At 37.9% G+C, this 25,374-nt stretch overlaps 2 pseudogenes across 1 annotated transcript; one reads left to right on the top strand and one right to left on the bottom strand.

Moving 5' to 3' along the window:
• Window positions 1–7,409: 7,409 nt before the first annotated feature.
• LOC137748034 (putative disease resistance protein At3g14460) lies at window positions 7,410–12,243 on the bottom strand (annotated as a pseudogene).
• Window positions 12,244–19,162: 6,919 nt separating this feature from the next.
• LOC137747050 (uncharacterized) lies at window positions 19,163–23,281 on the top strand (annotated as a pseudogene). Its single transcript, XR_015954139.1, has 7 exons — window positions 19,163–19,581; window positions 20,139–20,441; window positions 20,594–20,802; window positions 20,896–20,944; window positions 21,035–21,124; window positions 21,210–21,272; window positions 21,407–23,281. The product of XR_015954139.1 is annotated as an uncharacterized LOC137747050 (transcript).
• The last annotated feature ends 2,093 nt before the right edge of the window (window positions 23,282–25,374 follow it).

Genomic DNA, 25,374 nt, shown 5'->3' with positions numbered 1-25,374 from the left:
CAAATATGGTGAGGGCAGATCCCTACCCTCATAGGCCAGGGTGTTAGGTGACTTCCAGTGGACCCCACACGTTAATCATGCATGTGAAAAGCAATGGGTAAGTAGGTTGGTTTAATTCTTGCAAAAAAACAACAAAAAAAAAACAAAGTAGGTTGGTTTAATTACTTGGACGTGAAAATTTCGAAATATAAAAAGGAGCGTGACCAAAACGTAATTATTTGTGCAAGTTTTATTTTTCTTTTTTGGTCAAATCTGTGCAAGTTTCATTCTTGCAATTTTAAATTACATCAAAACAATTTTTATTCTTTTTCATGCTTTTTCAGGAATATCAACGACGTAAACTCTTCTTTGTAATGTGATTTTGAGCGAACTTTTAAAGATAAAATAGAGTATTTTGTCAAGATTTTATAATCGACATGAAGCTCGTTAAAAATCGCACCAATATTGTCTCATAATTTGCACAATCTGATAGATATTGAGTTCATTTTATCACAAAAAAATCTCAATGCTAATAGTAAAATCATTCATTTATAAGTAGTAATAATTCTTTATTAAAAACTGTAAAACTAACTTTTCATTTGATTGATCAAATAAGATAAATGATACAGATTGTCTATATAGCTTATAATAAGAGAGATTATAAGCTGATTGTACTTATGAGCTGGATTGTGAGCTGGCTTGCTGATTTGTGAGTTGGATATTTTTTGTGGGATTTGGATCCCATCCAAATCCAAATGGTAAAAATCATAGGGATCTTCACATCCTATGATCAAATTTTTTTCCCCGGAAGAAGTCCAACTCCCCAGAACTGATCTTGTCGCAGAGCCTCGGATTGAAGCAGAGAGAAAAGCCTCTCCAATCCAAGCTCCTGCCATTTCACTCTTTCTCTCTGTTTTTCTTTTCTTATTTATCTTCAAAGGAGTGCTCTTTCAGGTTTGGAAGAATAAGAGACTTTTAGGATTTATTGGATAAGCTTAATTTCGTTTCGGCAAAAGACGACTTGATATATTTATGGTCAATAACTAAGTGGACCCCACATGTTAATCACAGTGTCTGATCTTAGTAGTCTGTTGGTTGGTATGAGAGGGGGAGAGGGGTCGAGTGGCCAACATATAGTTTCCTGATCTTTTGTGAGAATTTCAAAAATTCGTAAATAGTATATATTCATTGTAAATTGTACGATTTGTTTTTATCAGATATTATTTATGTTTAATTCTAAATAAAAATTTTAAAATAATTTATAATCGTATAATGTAAGATAAATTAACAAGATTCATGGATTATCCTCACAAAGAATATCTTGAAAGGATTCAGATTTGGAGAGTGGGTTAGGTGACTTCCACCGGACCCCACACGTTTATCAAGCATGCATGTGAAAAGCAATAAAAAATGCTAAGGAGTCTTTCCGAAAATGGAATTTTTTATTATCGGCTATCTTATTTTTTACATAATATTTTATAATATAGGTCTTATGTAGATATAAAAATGATGTTAAAAATATAAGGTGATAAAAAATCTTATAGAGTAATACTTTTAAAATAATCTCTTTAGCATTTCTCGAAAAGCAATTACATTGACCTGGTTAATTAATAGATTAGAGTTATATTACAAGTTGTTAGACTTAATGAGTAAGTAGGTTTAATTACTTGAAAATGGAAATTTTGGAATACAAAGGGGAGCTTACACAATTTTAAATTCGTGTGATTTTAGAATACATCAAAACAATTTTAATTCTTTTTCATGCTTCTCAGGGGTATCAACGACCTAAACATTTTCTTAGGTGCGTCATTGAGCAAACTTTGGTGTACGGAAGATAATATAAAATGTTTTGCCAATGTTTCATAATCAGGAATGTAGCCCACTGATAATCGCACCAATATTATCTTCACTTAATCATTTGCACAACAATAAATAGAAGATAAAATAGAATGTTTTGCCACATTGGCCGTTAAACTTAAATTTTATGTTCAAAACTTTAAAGATGTCAAAATGCCACACATCAACTCTTCTGTTGCCAGTCCATGTCATCACCACATAATTGACATTGCGATTGGAGAATATTAATGTAATTTTTTATTTATTGTTAAAGCTGTTGTGAACATTTTGACATCTCTAAAAAAAAATTGCATGCTTTAGTTTTACTTGTGTCTGTATGAAAGCCACGTAGGTTTTGTATTGTGAAGGCTAAGTTGTCCTTGCATTATGTTTGAAAGTCAATATGGCTAGAGTCTAGGTGCTAGTAAAGAGGTGGAAGTCATTATGGCTCCAGACATAATGATGATAGCTAAGGTGTAGGATGCTTTATGGAAGTGTGGTGACAGATCGGCAAGTTTGTGGTTTCTGAGAAAAGATAAATTTTTCGGAATGAGACGACTTGATATATTTTTGGTCAATAACTAAGTGGATCCCACACGTTACTTATTGTGTCCCATTTTAGTAGTCTGTTGGTTGGTGTGAGAGGGGTAAAGTGGCCAACAGATCCTTTCCAAATCCTCTGCAAAGATTACGAGAATCTGTAAATCGTATCAATTTATTATAAATAATATGATTTATTTTCGTCAAATATTATTTATATTTAATTTTAAATTAAAATAATTTATCATCGCATGATATAAAATAAACAGATAATATTTACAAATCTCTAAATCCTCACAAAGAATATCCGAAGAGAATACAAATTCAAAGAGTGGGTTAGGTGACTTACAGTGGACCCCACACGTACTTTCTCAACACAACAGCTTCTTATTTAGAAGTCATATATAAAATAAAAGCACTAAAGCAAGCTCAAACAAAAGGATGCGTTAAATTGGTGTCACACTTCACATGTGAAAACTCAAATTCCCTCAACACCTTTGTCACATCCCAACCCGGGCCCCCACTACATCTCGGGCTCGACTCCATCGTAGTACGATATTGTCCGCTTTGGGCCCCGACCACGCCCTTATGATTTTGTTTCTGGGAACTCACACGAGAACTTCACAGTGGGTCACCTATCCTGGGATTAGGGATGGGCAAACGGGTACAGGAACCGCGGGTCGGGGTGGGTAATTAAGGTTCAGGGCGAGTACGGGCCGGATCCTATTTTGTAAAAACAGAAACAGGGCGGAGCAGGGCGGGCCTTTGAAATTTTCGGTTCGGACCGGGTCCTGAAGTATAGGAACCACAGGTACTCGGACCAGCCCGTTTGTAGTTAGAATGGACAGATGAGATTGAAGAGATCATCTCTTCATCCAATTTGAATTGTTGGTTTTAGGTTTGCTCGTCCTCAAGCCTATCAAATTCAATTGTCACTCTCACTCTGTTGATCGAGTCTCTCTTACCGTCTCCAGTTCGTCGTCCCCTTCCCTCCACCACCCCGACAACACGATGGCCTAGGCGACCACCATATTCTCAATTTGTCACCTCTTTCTCGCCGTCTCGATTTGACATCCCAAGGACCCAAACTTACAAAACCCAGCCACCCCCACCACCATCTTCTCGATTTGTCACATTTCCTTCACCGTCTCGAGTGCGTCGTCCCCACCCCTCATCGAGGAGGAAGGGATTCAGATCCTACAGGTTACTCCAAGGAGATTAGCAAACGCATGCTCAACACCGTCAAGTCTAGGAACACCGTTGCTTCCGCTGCTCAAAACGGCACCACGAAGTCTGAGACCGCAATCTCTGCGGTGGAATCTACCGTTGCTGCCGCCAGTGAGGATGCTAAGGCCGAAGAGTACTGATTTCTCCATGTGTGTTAGGTCACTCTTATCTTCGTATTAGGGCTTTCATATCGAGATCCATTCGTATTTATCATGGATTTCTTGTGATGCCTATATACTTAATGACCTGCTAAATATTTAAACTTTGTTAATTTCGCTATGCGTTTCCATTTTCTGTGGATTATATTATTTGGGTTTCTGTTGTGCGTATTGATCTACTAAGTCTTGATCTGCTTTGTTCGGAGATGTTTATGTTCAAGATTTTATAAGGAAATGCATGCATTTGGAATTGGAAATTTTTCGAAATCTTTCCTCTTGCATTATCTGGGTTTCCTATTGCATAAATTGCTGCACTGGTGAATCTGTGCAAATTCCAGTTTTTTTTTTTTTCCAAAAAAAAAAAAAAAAACCAAGGACCCGTGGACCCGGCCCGTCTTTTTTGCACCCAGGTCCGGTCCAGTCCCTTTAAATTTAGGCCCAACCCAGCCCGTGCCCACCCCTACCTGAGATTGCTCACGCGCAAACTCGCTTAACTTCGGAGTTCCTACGAAACCCAAAACTAGTGAGCTCCCAAAATGTGTCGTGCTAGGTAGAGATGGAAATATACATATAAGGCTTACAAGATGCACTCCCCTGGACGATGTGGGATGTTACAACCTTTGTGAAAAAAAAGAGGAGAGAAATTAGCTCATTGATTGAAATTTTATTTCTTTTTAATATTTTATTAAGGTTCTTTTTGTATCCACGATATTATTTTAATAATAAAATATTTACATATCAGCATGTTTAAATTTATTTCCTAAATATATTCATTTAGTGTTAAATATGTTATATCTGGTATATTTATATTTATGACTAAAGAGAGTTGGAGGCTTGGAGCAATGGTCCATGTTGACTCAATTGAAGTTTTAGTTCGTGAACTAAATATTCGTGCGCATTATTTCTTAAACTTGTTATAGTGTTCTCGTAGAGTCTCTGAATTGAAGCAAAGAGAAAAGCCCTTCCAATCAAAGCTCATGCCATTCCACTCTCTCCCTCTCTTTCTTTATCTTCAAAGAAGTGTTGAGGTCAGCAAGAATAACGACTTTTAAAATTTATAAGGACTTTTAAGATTTATTATATAAACTTCAAATGTCCGTAATTATATTGTCATAACTCTGACTCACAAACGGTTTTTGCTTATGTGCTCGTGGCTTCGAGACCTATTCGAAAACGTTACTTGTGACCTCAAAAGGTCAACAAGTAAATAACAATTTTCCAAACTTCACCCTTCGTACCTAGTTTAATTGAAATCTAATTTCATATAAACTAATATAAATTCTCGAAAAATAATATAAAATCTCAATAATACAAATACGTAGATTATAACAGTGAAATACGAGAATAGGATTTCACAATTAACATATCATTTTGAAAAAAGACGACTTGATATATTTTGGTCAATAAGTAAGTGGACCTCACGCGTTAATCATAGTGTTATTTTAGTAGTCAGCCAGTTGGTGTAATAGGGGAGGATTTGGATCCCCTCCTTGGGGATCTTAGGAATCAATAAACAGGGATTGTTAATAAAAAATTATGCGGTCACAATTTTTTTCTTTTTATAACTTTTCACTCAAAACGATGTGCTTTACTTTAAAAAATATAAAAAGTATATAATTGAAACCGCATTATTTTTAATCAATTGTCAGTATTCGTTGATCCCTAGGATCCCAAGGAGGGGATCCAGCGAGGATCCAAATCCACTGGGGGAGACTGGGTTAGGTGACTTTCAGTGGACCCCACACGTTTATCATGCATGGGAAAAGCAATTAGACCTGGTTAAGTAGGGAGTAGAATTCGCTTCCCTCCTATTCTTATCCTCTTCCCTCCTCTCTCCTCACACTTTGTTTTTTGTTTTATTATCTTTATAAAAAAATTAATATAAAATGTTGACGTGGATTAACCGTAACCATTTAAGTAGGAGGGGAGAGAAGGAGAGAGATATTAGAAGAGAGAGAAACCTCCTCCTTATAAATCAGCTCCCATATGCAAGTGAGTAGAGAGCTGCGACAGCCGAGAGCACACCGAACAACGTAAACCGAGGCCTATTCGGTGACGAAACCTGATCACAAGCAGCTGATAAAATCTCCATGCAAGGGCTACTGACTAGAAAGATCCACTCTGCTGAGTATGCCTGCACGAGAAATTAGTGATGAGTTCATCTAAAACTTGAGATATCTAGAAAGAACTGTGCAAACGAAAAGGCGAAATTGTATTTTTGTCAATCAAATTAAAACTCAGTCCATTTTGATCTCTCCAGCTTCCGGTTTTCTCAGTCATACCATGCAATTGACTAGTGATTGCAATTGCGTCCAAAATCACATTTTCTGTGCATGGTTAGACAGAAACATCGCCACCCAAAGTTACAAACTTGAAGAAAATTCTAAAGTCCCTAAGCAAAATCACTAACATGTAGTTATACTGTCCAAAAACCCACTTCCAACAACACCTATATTGTCCTTAACTTGGTAATTACCACCTGCACAATTCGTCAGATATGAGATTTTATTACAAAAAGCCTCGGTACTAGTTGGGGGGTTAGGATATTAAACTCTTATTTTTTCAGACATACAGCCGATGTGGAATATTTCAACAGATCAATGCCTACCTGGTATTTTCATCAATAAATTTGACGGAGATGGGATTTCGGACAAAATTATGATCGTTAATCAGCTATATAGGTATGATATGATTGCTAAGTAGAAACTGTAGCGAAAGAAATGGAACACAGTTCAAATTGGAAGAACGAAAAGTACAGTATATGCAGCAAAACAAAATATTGGTTAACAAATGAAGTTAGATTACCTCTGTGACTCTGTCCTAGCAGAGTGGCGTACTTAATGTGATTCTCTGCCCTTCTGCCTTAATTGTTGTAGTAAACAAATCGGGAGTATGCGAGCAATTGAGGGTAGCTCCAAAGTATTGCTATTTAATATGTGATGCCATTCCTCAAAGCCAGAAATTGTGCCCCGTAAGAGACCCCCTAGTGCTCGTGAAATTAAAGCGAAACCATTGCACTTACGTAGTGCAGTTTCCGTGTCAGTTTCTCGAATTTTTGAATCTTCAACGGGGTTACTGTCTCCCAATTGCTTAATGCATTCATAGTCCTTCTGAAGCTAGAGGCAAAGACCTTGATGCGTTTCCTTACACTTGGATTTCACATCGAACTGCAAAGAGCATGTTTCTCTTCAAAGTTATTCACTGTAAATGTCAACTGGAAGTGTTTTCTTTTCCACATCTCTACCCTACATGATGTTGCTGCATGCGAAGATGAAGGGATTAGACTCTACATATTATCTTGGAACACAAGCCAACAGATTTGAATATCTTCTACGTACCTAATTGCTGCATGTTTTTACAATAATTTAAACGAATTAACAAGTTTGGACTGCACAAAGTTAGGCCGAAAAGGAACAATTAAAGAAACCTCCCGAGACTAAAGCCCGGATATTATTTGATTTCTAGTGTTAAAATTACAACAGGCTTAAAGAGAAATATCAGAAGATAGATGCCATGACAGCTTTTGCAAAACCCCGGCAAATAAGAAGGAATGAAGTAATACTTGATTTAAGTTCAAGAGCAAGCAATTTAACGAAACTATAGTCGTGGCATGTACGTACCTGATGTGGATTCGAGAGTGAAATAAAAGCTAAAACTTTGAAGTAGAGATCATATGATATGCACTTCGTCATCTATCTTTATTAAAGGAATGTGAGCTATGGTCCAATCTTCTCCGGTCTTATTCTGACACCTTTTTGTGAGGGAAGAACACCTGTGAATCCTCAGACAAGAAAGTGATGCTGGAAAACCCTCTTCTGGCAGGAACTCAAGACTTGGAGACTGATTTATTTTTAGCCGTCGAAGAGAAGTAAGGTGTTGAAGTCCCCTCCCATTAACAACTTCCAGACTTGGTAGTCCAAAGATGTGGAGACTGTGAAGAGCTGTAGGGAGCAGCTTTTCCTTGAGCAAGGTCTCCAAAATAGCGTCACTTCCCCTGCCACCAATATGAAATTGTTGAATGGAGACCAGTCCTTGCAGACCCCAATCATTCACCACATCCACATGCCTTAGTTCTTCGCAATTGTTGACCTCAAATTCTTGTAGGTTGGGAGGCAAACCTTCTCGTGCAAATGACACAAGATTCGGAAGATAGGATATCTCCAATTGGCGAAGGGCAATCAGTGTGTGAATTTTTTTAGGCATTGACTCCAAATTATTGCATTGCAAGACTCTCAAGTCAGTCAAGTTGGGAGTAGGAAATCCACTGCGGGGAAAAGAGAGCAAATTTTGACAGTTCCGGATCTGCAATTTGTTGAGATGGCTGAGATTTTCATCTACTCCTTCAATGGAATGAGATTCCAGATTCTCACAGGTGTGGATTACAAGATGAGAAAGATTTGGAAGAATGCCCAATGGGAAGGACTTCAGCGATTCACAACTATTCTCTATCCGCAAATAATCAAGAGATGTCAATTGGGACATCATCTCATGTGGTAGGAATTCTAATCTCTTACAATTTGCTACAATAAGAGTTGTCAATGTAGTTGGTAGACTATCTTTAGGGAACAACTCCAGGGATGGACAGTTATAGAGACCCAAATGGTGAAGGAAAGTTCGGCTGTGCACCATTTTCTTGGGCAAGCACTTTACACCAACTACAGTTTGAATATTAAGATATTGAAGCAAGGACAGGGATTTTGTGTCTAGTAAAGTTAACACACCTGGGCATTCATTTATCCTCAATTGCTTTAAGCAATCGATTGTGAAAGTAGACGCGGAAAGTTTTTTCAAGCAAGGAAGATGATAACGCAAGCATTTTAGCTTCGGACAGTTGTCTAAAATCAACTCCTGGAGACGAGGAAAGTCTGGTCGTTGGCCTCCACTTGAACTTTGTTGCCATTCCTTGTTGGAAGTATGCCCACAAAGCCACTCATTTGATGTAATAGCTTTTTGGAATACTTATTGTGTTAAACTTTTATATGTTTAATAGAGGGCAAAGCTTATTGTTAATCACTATTTATAGTATCTTGTGTTTAAGCAATAAGGGAATCCAAGGAATGTATTTGATCTAAGAGACAAGTGATTTAAGTTAGTTAAATTAACGAGACCTTTCTCTTATGTTCATTCCTAAAACGTTCCTAGCCATAGGATTGCCAATTGGGCATTGACAATCCGCTAAGGTTAGTATGTGTTATGTCGACTCAAGCGTGAGTATGAACTAGTCTCAAGTCATTTGGTGTTGGACACTAAGGCAAACACATAGGTGCTCGAAAGAGTAATCGAGTACACTGAACAACGATCAAACGAGAGTTCGAACATACATGTCATGTGAGAACTCAATAGTTGCAATATGCAAAGTAGTCCTTTGACCTGAGGCATCATTGATGTCTAATGGTTAGGTCCTTGATCTTTGATTATGTCAACGGCATTCCATTGGAGTGTCCACGGCATTGTTGGGGTCAAGCTATCTAGTCATGTAGGCATATGAATGTACAACAAGGGATCTCTAACCTTCCATGATGGAAGGAGAATACTCTAAGATATGATTCGAGAGTCTTTGGCCAAAGCATATGAATATGACTAAGGAAGATGTTCCAAATCTTATTCAATTGAATCATATAGAGAAGTATCACATTGGATAGTAGACATGAAACAAACTATCACTTAAACAATGTGATTAAGAGTATTGTATTAGAGAAGGACCGTATTGCATTGTAGTTGTAACTGTATAGGTTCTCCAACCACTTCTACTTAGCTTGGGTAACCATGACATGCTGCTAGGCGTCACCCATGGTTTGTGGAAGCCCTAAAGATTAGCAAACACTAATTTTAAGGGAGAATTGAAATGTGGTTTCAATTCACAATCGATCGTTAAGAGTAACATCGCCCACTACCTCGCTAATTGGAACCTAATGGATCGTACACCGAGTAAGGATATAAGTGAAGAAATTATATGAAATGGATAAGCAATTAAATGATTTAATTGAAGAATGGTCAAGATTAATTAAATAGTTAATTAATTATATGAAACGTTCGTATTAGGCGTTTAAGTTAGTTTTGGGCTTCGGGGCGCAAAAACGTTTTGGTCCACAAGGCCCATTATGTTTAAGTTGTATGACAACTAAAACAAAATGGGCAATTAAGCCCAATAACAACATATGGCCGGCCATAAGGGTGGAGGGTAGTGAACTTGGCTTAATTGCAAGTTTGCCACTCCATTGTGAGGTGGTATAAAGACATCTTTATAACCATTTCATCCTAAGGGTTTTTCTAATGGAATTTGGGTGAAACCTATTCTCTCATTTTCTACATAGAGGCCGGCCACCTTAGGGGAAGAACATCTAGCAATCTTTCTTCCCTAAGTCATCCATTTCATCTTCACACAACATCTTTGGTGTGGAGACTTAGAGACACCAAACTTTTGGTGTTTTGGAGAACAAATCCTCAAATCCTCAAAGAAGAAAAAGGAGCACTAAAAGGGAGGAAATCACAAGGAAGATCCAAGGAGCAAGGAGGTGACTTGAAGGCCCTCCACTTGGGTGAATCCCTTGTGCAATCAAGGATGAGCTTCAAGGGTAAAGAATCTCTAAATTCTTATTCTCTTTAATATTGTTAAAGAGTCTTATGGTTCACCATATACTAGGCTTTGAAAGTCATGGGTTTTATGAATTGTTTTTGAATGCATGCCTACTTTAAAGTGTTATTAGTATGCCTATGTATTCAAATGTTCATGCATGTTCTTAGCTAGGACAAAATTTTTCCTTCATTCCTCCCACTCTGGCATCTCCTTAAACGCTAGCTTCTCCAAAGATTGAAATGGCTTTATTACAGAAGTTCCATTTCCACCATAGAACTCAAAGCCAACTGTCATAACGGATTTCATCCTTTAGATGTAGAGTACTTTAAGAGTGGGTAGCTGCCCAAAACTTGGCAAGGATAAACAATGACTACAATCACTGAGACGCATGAATTGAATGTTAGATAAGGAATAAGAGTTTCCCAACCAATTCGGAAAGCTGATTCCACCATAAAAGCCGATGGCTAGTTTCTCCAAATTCACAGAAGGCTGGAGCTTGTCAAGTACATGTCTCTCCTTTTCGGAATCATTGGTGTCTTCATCACCCCATGCCAGCTCTAACTCCTTGAGATCCTTCTTATTCTTCAAATTGGCCCGCACAGCATCCTCAAGGTCTAGTACATTCCGCAGCTTCAAAATAGAAAGTTTCCCTCGAAGATGTGAAAGCTCCCTCAACTGTTTAATGCATGAACCAGTAGATTTTCCCACAATAAAAGTAGTCAATGTCCTCAAACCTTTTAGTCGACCCATTTCCGATGGCATCTCTCCAATATTTGTTCCTTTAAAATTAAGATGGTGCAGATTAATCAATTTTGGGATTCCAGCAGGCAATTTTGTAAGAGAGGAACAATTTGATAACAATAATGTCTGCAAATTGTAGAGAGTGCAGACTATATCAGGTAACCTTGCTATTGAGGTATAGGAGACATCCATACAGCGCAAGTGTATGAGGTGGTCAATAGAATCAGGTACTTCAGTGATATTTTTGTATTTTGATAATGATAACACCCACAAACATGTTAGAGTAGGTAACAAATCTTGCAGAATCCTGTTACTCACAAATCTTGCAAACACTTCATACCATACAATGGCTCAAATCTTGATGCAGAATCAAACTCTTCTTTGACATATGAAAAGTGACGGACTATTTTAGGAACTTCATGTGATTCCTTGCCTTCCAAGCTATAGCAAAGCCCCTGGCCATGAACGTAGCCAAGCCACTAATGAGATCATGCATTTTAAAACTCATTTTCCGGGACTATTGAAACAATGATCGAGATAACAGTTCATCAAAATATTTTTCAGCCACCTCTTCCACTTTCATATTCTCAACTTGTACAATCAAACCTTCTGCAACCCAAAGCAAAACCACTTCTTCCCTTTTGAATCTATATCCCTTAAGAAAAATTGAACAATAAACAAAGCATCATTTTAATTGAGCTGGGAGATAATGGTAACTCAACCCTAGAGCTGGAAGGATATTACTTCTCTCATAAGGTAGCTCCCAAATATTGCTATTTAAGACGCTATTCATTCCTCAGCATCTATCTTGCAACGTAACAAACCCCCAAGTGTTTTTGCAGCTAGAGGCAAACCATTGCACTTGACCGCAATTTTCTTGCCAATTTCTTCCAACTTTGGACGTGAACCATGGGTTTGATTTCCAAATGCATGTTGTGCAAGTAGAAACCAACAATCTTCATTGAACAAGGGTTTCAATTTGTGAATAGGAACATTTTGCTTGATAGATGCTACATTTGTGCTTCGTGATGTTACAATGACCTTACTTCCCCTTGCCCCTGAAGTGAAAGGAATTCGGAAGCACTCCCAGTCAAGATATTTCTCATTCCAAAGGTCATCCAACACAAATGAAAACTTTTTCCCCCTAATTTGTTCCTTTAGTTCAAGGCACTTCCGCATCGGCATCTTCGAGTCCTCTCGGTGTAAGACGCATCCTTTTATTCATTCAATTTTTTAGTGTTCTAGATTAGATGTGTGCTCTGAACACGTTCCTTAAATGCTTATTCATTATTCTTTTATATTTATAAGTCTTATATATACCTTGCTTTCAGCATTTGCACTTAATAAATGGCTTTCGTCACCCTTCGGGTGTCATCCAACACGTATCTATCCTGGTATTCGGGGAATGTCGGGATCGGGCGTGTCACTGCAGGTGAAGATAATTCACACAGTAACAAAGTACTCATGCACCTCTGAATAATGGGTCAACAAGCCAACTCCAAACTAGCAAGCAACATACCATCTTTAACCCTCACAAGGTCGCACATGCCACTACCAGGAAGCCACCCTCCAAACCCTCTACATCAGCATCCAGGTAAATCCCACTTCTGCTCTGCTTCACAAGTTCATTGTTATTTTCTGTAATATAGTCTCATTTCTAGAACTATAAATTCGAATTTGGAAATGAGTCTTCTGTGCAAATTTGGATATTTGGATGTTGGTTAAAATTAGGGGAATGGCTCTAATTTTGTTAGTCAATTAATTTAATTTTTGTGTAAGCTTCTAATTGATATTCTGCATCATGGCTCTAGTTATTTTAGGCATGTGCTGGCCGACATTCGAAGGTGACAAAGCCATACTAACATACATGAGAATAATGAATAAAAAAAAAGTCTTATAAATTTAAATATAATTAATATGCAAATGAGGAACATGTTCAGATCATACAACTAACTAGAACACTAAAAAAGAATAATATAAAAGTGAATGAATAAAGGAGTAGGTCCTACACCGAGAAGACTTGAAGATGCCTATGCGGAAGTGCCTTGACGTTGAGATTGTATGCCTCAATTCTAAGACCTGAGGGGGGCACAAAACAAACATGAGTTGACCAAGTTGATATATATATATATATATATATATATATATAATATTGAAATAGTTATCAACATACTAACCTCCAAAGTTTTATGAAAACTAATAACATAATATGTGATAGGTTTTCCGAAACCCTAGAATGCCATGAAACCTTCATAAAACATATCTCGTATATAGTGTGCTAACTAGTGGTATCCTAATCACAGTCACCTGTGGTGTTCAATAATTATATCTCCCGGCTCGCAGCCAACAACTATGTCTCTTGGCCCAAAGCCAGATATTATTTCTCCCGGCCCGAAGCCAACAACTATGTCTCTCGGCCTGAAGCCAGAGATTATTTCTCTCAGCCTGAAGCCAACAAATATATATCTCGCCTGTAGGCAAAATAGTGACCACTAGATATGCACAAAACATTGAACATAGTCTTTCCAAACGTTGGTACATATATCCCAAAGACATCTTCATAGCATATAGTCATCCATCATACATACTATAAAGAAGTGTAAAAACATGTTCATAAGCAGTATATAGTCATCCATCATATATACTACAAAGAACATAAGTTCGATAAAATATGGTATTCCAAAATATTCTCAGTAAGCATGATCATCATAAAGTGTAAATCTAATTTACTTATAAAACGTTTCATAAAACGTAACCGTTAACCGTTGACCGGGCAAAATTCGAAAAAAGTCAACAAAAAGTCAACGTTGATCGTTGACCGATCAAAGTCAACGGTTAGTCTGGGTCAAGTCAACTGGGTCGGGTCGGGTCAGGTCAACCGGGTTTAGGCTTGGGTTGGATTCGGGTTAAGCCTGAGCTTTGGGCTTGGGTCCAAAAGGTTTGGGTTTAGTGCATTGGGCTTGTAACCAAGCCCAGGGGAAATGGGTTTAAGGTTTTTGGGCTAAGAGCTCGGCCCGAAGGCCTGGGTTTTAAAAGGTTTTAAAAGGTTTTGGGTCTTGGGCTTAATGGGCCTAAAGGCTGAGTTCTAAATGGCCCAAAGGCCTAAGTGACAAAGGGTTTGGGGTTTAGGCTAAAAGGGTTGGGCCGGCCCAACTCCACTCATGGGTCGCCGGACCCAACGGATGGGAAAACCAGAAACTAGGGGTTTTTCGCTGAGAAATTTCCCCGGCTCGATTAGGGGTAAAAAATCCACCAAAAGTCTCCATTTCAAAACCATAATAAAGCAAAGAATACCAAGATTCGAAATATACCTATTGGAGGCCGTGAAACGGCCGGAGTTGGTTGGAAAACCACACGAAGGTCACCAAGTTTCTCGCCGGAATCTGGGGAACGAAGAACACGCATGCACAGGGTTAAAACCCTTGATTTCAACTCCAAAAAAATCCCAAACAACTCGAAAGACTCACTAGAACAAGGATACAACCCCAAACATATCGACTCACCTCAGATTCGTTGGATTGCGAGTTAAGTTGTCAATGTTCCTCCATGCATCAAGGTTGTAATGTTGACAGGAACGAGATGAGTGAGGATCAAGTGTAAATGGCCTCTTTAAGCTTGATGATTTCGAATCAATTGAAGGAAGAGGGTGAGTGAGTTGAGGGAGATGTGTCTAGCTCGGGAAGGGAAAACATAAAAGGTGAGGAGAGAAGAGAGAGGTTCACAGGAGAGGTGAGAGAGAGAGAGAGAGCAATTAGGCTGGGGGAACACAAACCAAAGGTGGGCCCCTCTTGGGCACACCTATTAAGACCTAAAAACAATATTTTAAATTAATATCCCATAACCAAAATCCAATTACAACATTACCCTTTCGTTCCGTAAATTCCGCTAAATAATCGGGACGGGTTGTTACATTGAGCATTTAAATATGTGCTACTACTTACCTAATTTTGGGTTTTTTTTCTTTTTGTGGTCAAGAAAATTTGGGATATTTGAGAATTTGGAAGAGAACTCATATTGAAAGCATGGTCTTTTGCACAAGTTGATCATCTTTGAATTGAATCTTGCATATGAGGCATGGGTTTTCAAGATGTGTATGGTTCAAGGGACTTTCTTTTTCTTTCATTTTTCTTTGGTTAAAAAGTCGCACAGTTGTTCTCCCAAAAAAAAAAAGTCACACACTTTTTCTTTAATAAATAGTCCGGACTACTCAAAAGTACGGAAAATGAATGGTTATGAAACACTATTTTTGTTTACTTGACAAAAATAAATATAAAGCTGAACTGACTAATAGTCCGAATTATTGAAGACTTGCCCCACTTTTATCAACAAAGTTTTCTTCCGATCCAAAAAAGAAAAAGAAACTTCGACTCCTTTGCTTTGCAATTCTAAATGGTCGTACTCGTTATCCTTAAAGATTCTGATGGATCTTATCTGATCAATCTCTTTCGCGATCATAAAGATTTACTTGGATGGGAATAGAAGGGAAGAGAATTCTACTCTCTCACTCAAAACCTGTAGAACCCGAAGGTATACTTCTCCACCGGTTAGTGGATTGTCACCCGTTGGTCTGCCATGCACTAGTTTGAGAAAAGAAGCACCATTAAACCTAGAGCGAGTTGGTTATTGAGTCGACCAGTTGTTAACACAAAGATTGCAACGACAAAGTCCACTAGATGCAGAGCAAGTTGGTTATTTATACGACGACCTAGTTAACACAAAATTTGCAATGATAAAGTCCTAGTTTACTACCCTATCAGTCATGACTCATGCCCTCCATTTATTCCTTTTTTGACTCTTTATTTATTTATTTATTTTTATTTATCATTTACTCTTTCTTTAATATTGTGTCGTTTCCTCTCCTTTGTCTTAAGAGCTAGTAGATGTAACATCAGTTTGTACAGGTTATATGCAAATCTACAGAAGTTCCTTGCATGTAGAACATGCCAGTTCAAATGGAAGCGGCTAAGGAACCACTTGGTAACTATTTCGTTTTTAATTTTCAGTTTTTGGTTTTTGATCTTTAGTTTCTATTTTGTTTGAAAACCGGTAATTTTCAGTTTTTGATAAGTAGTTACCAAACAAGATTTAAGTTAACGAAATAGTTATCAAACAACCCTTAAGTAAACATTTATATTTTCAATATTTTTAGCTGAGACTGAAGGTGAAGATGATTAAGCGTCTGGTTAGTCAGCCTGCATATGATGTGGACTAAACTTCTTGATCCACCTGCTTTTAGTCACCCCCATATTAAAAGAACTTGTATGTCCTACATTAACCTTGCTTACTAAGGGAGCAATTTTTCTACTACCTTGAGGACTTAAAAGGAAACGAAGGGATGAGAGAATCAAACTACGTTGGATTGTTTGTATGCACTCTCTAATCCCGTGGACGTAGCTGATCTTGGTGAACTAAGTACATCTTGTGTCTCTATGTGTGAATGTGATCTATCCATCTCCCATCTTGACCGCTGAAGCAATTTTTGGCATCAATAGGATTTCAATGAGGTTCAACACTGTAAGAATGTGAGCATGTATCACTTTATGGAAGATTTTCCTCTCTAACGTCGCATACTCTCAACAACTCTAGAGCTAATTGTACACATGAAGCACATAAAGAGTTTTCCTTTTACGGTTACTTTCAGTTTAGTACTTCCTCAATCCTCGTCTCTCAAACTGGTACTTCCTCGATCCTCAGCATCGTTTTCCTTTTACAGTTAATTTCAGTTTAGTACCCAGAATTCACATGCATGCTGGAATTCTCAAGTAACGTACACTCAACAAGCCTAGTGTAACTCAGCATACAACATCACAGTCTAGCATTCGTATCCGCATATAAACTTTTGTTAAGCACACAAGCCCTAAACCCTTCACTTTTTTCAGAGTTGCTGACTTAAGCATCAAAGATCTATTTGGCAAACCATTCACATCGTGGGCGTGTGAGGCTTTGGTCTTTTATCAAAGTTGTTGATTATTTTGTAGGTACAAATTCGTTAAGACTAAAGACGGTAGATTTTTGCTACACACATATAAATCAGGAAGACAAAGTATTGAAACGAATGCATGAACCAAAATCCAACATGAAAATAGGGAGTTCTAGAGGCGGCTCTAATCTATTGTCGAGAAATATGCGAAAGAGAAGAAGCACAAATCTTACAAAAGACCAAGTTCAAATTTTATATGATAAGATTTAAAGCTCGTTCGGAAAACTAGTCAGAATGATGAGGTATTAAAACTGCAATTTGAATAGCTAATGTTCGTACGTTATAGGCAAGGAAACACATATACGGAGTGTTATATACACATATACAGAGTGTTACATACACGTATTGTCCTGCTTCTGCACTGGCAGGAACCTTCCCTTGTTAATCATCATTAATCAAGAGAATTTGATTATATTAATATTTTCGTTGACTTAGAATTAAGTTAATTGAAGTTGCATCTCAAATTCTCCTTCTCAAGTTGAGAGAAACGAAAAATACTTGTCATTTAAAGAACAATGAAATCCAGAAACCAGTTCGAGCATTTAAGTATGGGCTACTACTTCCCCAATTTTGGGATTTTTTTTTCTTTTTCTTTTTGTTGTCAAGAAAATTTGGGATATTTGAGGATTTGGAAGAAAACTCATATCGAAATGCATGGTGTTTTGCCACTTAGTACTACGATGTAGTAGTATTTTCGTTATTTGTAAGTGAGAGGTCTTAGGTTCGATTCTCGCCAAAGACGAATTTGAACCACATTATTACTAGCTTATTATGAGGCTAAGCCCACCTCCTCTCTCTTGGGGTAAATAATATCGTTTCTTAAAAAAAAACAAAACCACGGTCTTTTGCAAAAGTTGATCATCTTTGAATTAAATCTTGCATACGAGGCCTGGGTTTTCAAGATGTGCAAGGTTCAAGAAACTTTCTTTTTCTTTCATTTTTCTTTAGTTAAAAAGTGGCACACTTTTACTTTAATAAACGGTCCCAATTATTCAAAAGCACGAAAAATGAATGGTTATGATATACAATTTCTATTTACTTGACAATCTAGTAAATATAAAGCTAAGTTTTCTTCCGACCCAAAAAAGAAAAGGAAACTTCAACTCCTTTCCTTTGCAATTCTAATTGGTCGTACTTGTTATCTTTAAAGATTCTACTAGATCTTATTTGATCAAGCTCTTTCTGGATCGTAAAGATTTACTTGGACTCTCACAAAACCCGTAGAGCCCAAGGGAATACTTCTCCATCGGTTAGTGGAATGCTCACCTGTCGGTCTGCCTTGCTGTAGTTTAGCACACAACTTATGAACTTCTTCCATATAGGTAAACAAGTTATACCAAAAATTGGTAATCAAAGGTGGAGCCACGAAAGGACTAAGATGGTCTTGACATTTTTTTGTACAGAAAAGTTTAATGTTATGCTTATAATTTTTTGATTTTTGTAGGTTCAGGATCCAAATCGACATTTTTACTTAAATTTTATGCGTCAGACATGATTTGAGGTTGGTGATTCCTATTGAGTTCAAGATCTGTTGCTTGTGAGCTTTGAAGAGGATTCTTGTAAGGGAATCAATGGAAAAAGAAAGAAAGAAAGTCAAAGAGATTTGGAGTTTAGGTTTTACGGAAGATGATGATGAGCATGATTGCATACCAGACCCAAACTATGGTAATTGGTTGCTCTAATGTTTTAGATTGAAACTTTTGGGTCTTCTAAGCTAAAATTATAATTCCACCACTATTGCTAATCACAAGTTCTCTCAACATCGGTTCCCATTGGCAAACAACACATCGATGTTTTCAATTGATCTTTCAATTTTTTTTATTTTGCAAGTTTTCTTGAAGGGTAATATTAGAAAGATAAAATTTGTAGATAAAATTTTTATAAACTAAATGACACAAAAATTCATGATTGAATAATTAATTAAAATTTGATAAACATTGACATATTATTTAATTTATAAATTTTATATACAAATTTAGTTTGCAAAGCATTAAGCTTTTTTGAATTGCCCCAACAAAAACTTGCATCCACATTTACGAATTTATGTGCTAATAAAAGTGGGAAAGTAAAAAATTAAAGATAAATTCTTTTTCCTTACGGATTTGCCCCTCTCTTTTTTTCCTTGAGGAGGAAGGACTTCCATCTTCTTTCGGAGTTGTATAATATCCGGCTTCAACAAAAACCTTTGCAGATTCATCCTCAACCGACTCAATTTTTGCTTTCCTTCCCCAATTTCACAACATTTCCAGAATTTAATTCCAATCAATTGTATTAAAACCCCAGATCCCCTAACCCTCCTCCACCTTCAATCAACCTCCGAATTAGGGTTTCCGCTCTCCAATCCCAGAGGCACGCACAAAGCTTGAACGATAGCCATGGACGACAGCTGTGCGGTGTGTGCCGATACTCTGGAATGGGTTGCCTACGGTGCCTGTGGACATCGCGAAGTCTGCTCCACCTGCGTCGTTCGTCTCCGCTTCATCTGCAACGATCGCCGATGCTGCATCTGCAAGACCGAGTCCGACGTCATTTTTATCACCAAGGTGCTGTATTGTTCTCTGATCTTGGGTTAAAGATTCTTACTTTTTAGCTTAGGATTTTGTGATGAAACTTCAAACTATAATTGTGGGTTTTTGATATGTGAATTTTCTTTGTGAGAACTTTGATACACGCAGAAGCGGGAAAGATTTGTCCTTTTTTGTGAAATTATGTTTTTCTGGGCTATTTCGCATTCGATTTGCTTGTTCGGGTTGAATTCTCTGGGTATTTATTGACTTATCATTGTGGTGCATATTGGGTTCTCTTGCCCTTGAATGTAATGAGCTTCTTGGCTGCATGATTTGTGTTTTATTCGATGAGTTTTTCGTAGAAGTTTAAGTGGCATGCATTTGCCCGTACACACTTTCTTAAATTTTTGTTCATTGTCGATGTATCTGTTTATTGTGAAAAAATTCTAGCTTTACATAATTTAACAGATACATTATTCAGTGCCTGCTCCTTTGTAATTTGTTATAAGTGGGATGCATTAACTTTTACGCACTTTCTTGATTCTTCTCTGCTTCTGGTTTCCTTATGCGGTGTGCCTTGACGATCTTTTCAGGCTTTAGGAGATTACACAAGGATGATTAATGACTTCTCAGTCTTGCCGACTGATGTAAGGGAGGGTCGCGTGGGACCATATTGGTACCACGAAGATACTCATGCATTTTTCGATGATGTGGACCACTACAAGATGATCAAGGCAATGTGCAAGCTTTCATGCAGCGAATGTGACAAGATGGATGAGCAATCAAATGATGGCCCAAAGCGTCGCGGGAAGATTCGGAACCTTGATCATCTGAAGAATCATTTATTCCACCAACATAGGTTGTGGATGTGCTCTTTATGTTTGGAAGGGAGGAAGGTAAAAGCTGTTACTCTGATTGCTAAGAGACTTGATATTTATCATATATTTACATTTCAAGCAGCTCTTTTGCTCTATTATCTTCTTTCTGTCTTCTTAGGTATTATCATTTTTATTTGATTTATCTAATTAGCTTCTTTCATGTTAAGCAGGTGTTTATATGTGAACAAAAACTATATACTAGAGCTCAATTGAGGCGGCATATAAATACAGGTGACTCTGAAGTGGATGGAAGTGAGAGTGAAAGAGGTGGCTTCATGGGACATCCTATGTGTGAGTTTTGCAGAACCCCATTTTATGGGGATAATGAGCTGTACTCCCACATGACTACTGATCACTATACTTGTCATATATGCCAAAGGTATTCGACCGTCTTTCACTGGAAGAGTGCTATGTTTTGATTGTAATTTTTAAAATGTTCAAGCGAATATGAGATTTCTGCTGTTCAATGCAGGCAGAATCCTGGACAATATGAATATTATAAGAATTATGATGACCTGGAGGTAAGTTATTAGTGTTGTTATTTATTTTGTATTATTTTTTTTCCTGCCGCCGTATATGTGTTTTGAATGCTTTTTCATTGTATGTCATAGATGCACTTCCGCCAAGGTCATTTTCTATGTGAAGATGAGTCCTGCCTCAGCAAAAAGTTTGTTGTCTTCCAATCTGAGGCAGAAATGAAGGTGACTTATAAAATGTGAGAAATTTATGCGTTCCTGCTCTTGTAGTATTTAATTTTTTTACTTCCCTTTCTTATTTATTTTTCAGAGGCATAATACACTTGAACATGGAGGGAGCATGTCTCGTTCCAAGCGTAATGCTGCTCTGCAGGTAAGTATACTATTTTTTTGTTCTTCTCTGCAATTTCCCTTCTGCATCGAGGCTCGGTTCTTCTCTCATTTTTTTATTATTTGTAATTCAGTTTTTATGCAATATAATTATCTTTCGTCGTATATCTTTAACAGATACCAACCAGCTTCAGATATCAACGAAGTAGTGAACATGATCATCGACGTGGAAGAGGCGGAAGAGGTGGAAGAGTTCTGGCATTTCATCGCGATTCTTCTGAAAATCAACTTTCTATGGCTGTTCAAGCAAGTTTGGAGACTGCTCATGCTGATAGAACATACGAAGATCCTTCATCCTCCAGACTGCAAGTTCCTCCAGATATTGGGGATACAGGCGATATTGATCCGATCGCTGATTCATTTGAATCATTAAGTGCAACAGATATTGAAACATCTTCAAGGTACCGTCAAGCCGTGGGGCCTATTTCTAGGAATGGGCGTTTGGAAGAATCTTCCTTTCCTCCCCTCTCAATGGCAGCTGGCAACAGTTCAGACCCCAAACAAGACTCAGATAGTCTGCCTAGCAACACAATGGCTGCGCATCTCCGCCGGCAAAACAACCACAAGGTAGCTGTTAATAGCTCTGGAATGGCTTGGCCAGCAGCAAAACGTGGGCCTGTGGCCGTTAATGGTTCTGGTCAGGCTTGGCCAGCAGCAACACGTGGGCCTGTGGCTGTTAATAGTTCTGGACAGGCTTGGCCAGCAGCAACTCGGGGGCCTGTAGTACAACCTACTAATTCAGCTCAGGCTTCACCTGCGACAAGTGTTTCATCTCGTGTTTCAGGTAAGAGCAATATGGCCTCTGGTAATGGACCCAGACCATCCAGTTATGCCAGTTCCACTCAGGCTCAAGTTGAGACTAGACAGAATGCCTTTGGTAATGGATCGAGACCATCTAGTTATGCAAGTTCTGCAGCTCATGTTGAACAGACAACAATACCTGGATTGTTATCATCAGGTTCTTCAAGGGATTCAAGCAACACCAAATCTGGTAGGATCAGCCACTCTACGTCAGCTCCTAATTTGGTCGAAAATGGATCTGTTCAACCCTCCAATTCTGATTTTCCGCCTGTTTCTGCAGTACAAGTGCGTAAGTTGCCTTCAACTACCCATCCTATATTGAAAGTGGAGGATGTTCAAACTGCTAACAAGTCCTTAGTGGAAAAGATTCGTGCCGGTCTTGAATTTGACGAAGAAAAATACACTATTTTTAAAGACATATCTGGACAGTATCGCCAGGGTTTAGTTGACACAGGAATATATTTAGATTTTGTGCGGCAGTTTGGCTTGCTTCATCTTGTCCTTGATTTGGCTAGACTCTGCCCTGATTCTCAGAAGCAGAAGGAGCTTATCGATGCCTACAATACTGGTACCCGCAACGGATGGTCTCAGGACAGTCCTAAATTGAAAGATGGTAATAATTCTAAGAAAGGTAAAGGGAAGATTTCAGAGTCTGAAAACAGTAATTCTAAGAACATGCTAGCAGATAGCATTATTAGCTCTGTACGGGAACTTCAATCAAACAACAGGCCTACGGAAGAAGTGGTGGAGGTGTTGACAAAGGATGGGTACCGTGCTGCCAAAGGAAAATCAAATCTGTTAGTGAATGGGCACCAGGAGGAGTTGAATTCTCGCAGTCAACCTCTAGTGCAACCAAGGGGCCAAAAGGATTCCACGCCAGCTGCTAGGCCAAATTTAGTGGATGGTGGTGGAGGGAGCAAGCAGCGGAAGAAAACCTCCAAATTTGATAAGAGTCCGCTTGGGTGATGCTGCAGCACTTTTAGATAGCAGAAATTCTGATTCTCAATCAGATGCCGGTGATGAAGGATTAGATGGGCTGGAGGATTGCCTGTCAAAGGTGTTTGGCGAAAAGGAACTCAAAAACTCTTTAGTTAGAAGAAATACAATGATGATTTACATCATCATTTTTTTGTCGGTAAAGTTGTGGTTACAAATTGAACTCGTGTTTTGGAAAAGAGTTCGCGTTCACCCCACTTTTTGCGACCATTTAGTTCTCAACTCTGCATCCAGGTTGGTTTCTCTGTTTTAAGCAACTGGGCAGTGGGGTGCTGTGTGGCGTGGCAGTTTCGACTTTTCCTGGGAGGATCCTGCCTCGCCGTATTTATCGTTATGGTACAAGTGTTCCTGTATACTCTTTCGGAATGAGAATATAATGCAAAGGTGTGAGACTTTATAGGGTTGTTTTTGACATTTCTGTCTTTCAGATTTCCATGGTTATGTTTTTTGTTGCATGCTTGTGTTATTAAGGTAACAAAACGTTAACAGACTGAAGGTGGAATCGTCGAAACTTGGAGAATTATTACTTTAATTTTATTCTGCTTCGTTATGTAGGCTTGTTTTTATTTTGTCTTAATTGGATTATTAGTCCCGTGGTGATGGGGAAGTCGAAAGATAGCCCTTGTGGTCAACAAATTAGGATTTAAAGCCCTGTGGTGAAGCCCGTTATAATTTAGGTACAAAATTAAAAGTTCCGTCAACTCTCTGATAATTGTTAGTGCGTGAACCTTATGTGCTGACAATTAGCGGAGAGTTATGTTTTGGACTCACATGTATGATTCACGAGTTAACAATTAAAGGAGAATTGATAGAATTTTTAATTTTGTACCTAATTTTTTTTTTTTTATCACGGGTTTAGTTTCCGACTTTCTTATTACTACCGGAACTAATAATCCAATTAGTCCTTTTATTTTTTCATGTCAAAATAAGGGAGCTGACTTCTTGATGGATGGAAATTTTACTAGAGAAAGGCATAAAATGGCTTTGATCGGAAAGCGAAATGAAAACCAAGCCTTGATATGAGAGCGCATCTGATCGCTTCCTCCTCTCTCTTCATGCGGGGAATGCGAGACACCTTTTTGTTTTTTTATTTTTTTATTTTTTTTTTATTTTTTTTATAGGAAAATGTGAGATATCTTGTGTCACTCTTTCCCTGCTTTGTTCCGACGCTATCTCTTTAAGAAAGAGTAACCCTTGATTCGTCCCCCTTATCTTGGAAGGACCACCACTACAACAATCAATCCGTATTCACTAAGTAGGGTTGGTTGCATCAATCTTGAAACACCATTACATTTGGTTTTGTGCTAAGTTTTCGATTAGCTCCAATAACTTCATATTTTTTCTTAAAAGTCTCATTTCCAAGTTTGCGTAGGTGTTCCTCTACTCTTTTGCCCTGACCCATATCGTATAGTCGTATTTTCTTACCGGAGGATCTATAGACTTTTGGTAAAAGTTGTCTTAAGGGAAGGACCACCACTACTGCTCAAAAAAGTTGCCGTGACCCACTAATGCACCAATCTTTACCTTCATGTGTTATCAAACACGGCTATTCGCTATTCCACTCATCCGCCCTTGTCCCCGAGAGTGCTAGACCTACCTTGAACTGGGATCTAAGGGCGTGTGATGTTACAATCGATAAATGCTGGGATGGAGAGGCTTTGCGGGATGCTTCAAGGTGTGCTAAACAAAAGGGCTTCCTTCAGATTTGCATGGAGGGAGATTCCAAACTTGTTATTGATGCGGTATGGAACTTATGAAACGTTTCTTGAAGATTTAAGACCAATAATTGAGGACATTCAATGGTTAGCTTTTCTCTTTCCTTTGTATCAAAGGGAAGCATATCTTTAGGCAAGTAAACGTCCTAGCAGATGTTATTGCGAATGTGGGCCCTTTGGCATAGACGTATCCCCACCGTTGCTTCTAATGCTCTTCTTATTTGTTTATACTGAAACTGGTTGTACCAAAAGTTTTTCCTTTTAAATGAAGTTTATTTTTTAGCAAAACAAAATATAAATAAAATCAAAGAATTTAGATAATACCAATTTATAAATAGAAACTTTATTCTAATCCTTGGTCAAGATGACTTTTAGACTAAAACCATGAGTAAGATCAAAATATAATTTTAGTCCATTTATATATTAATAAGCTCATTTATTAATTACATTTGCACTTTTTAATTATTTCTCTTTTTATTTCATTATGATTATAATTTTCATTTCATTTATCGTAATATATTTTGTTGTAAACATTTAGATAAACTAATTTTTGTTGTACAACAAATTTCGATA

The sequence above is a fragment of the Pyrus communis genome, chromosome 2, assembly GCF_041283825.1.
Source record: "Pyrus communis isolate YQ-2024b chromosome 2, ASM4128382v1, whole genome shotgun sequence".
Lineage (NCBI taxonomy): Eukaryota > Viridiplantae > Streptophyta > Magnoliopsida > Rosales > Rosaceae > Pyrus > Pyrus communis.
The sequence above is the reverse complement of the archived record's forward strand: the minus strand, read 5'-3'. Positions and strand labels throughout refer to the sequence as shown.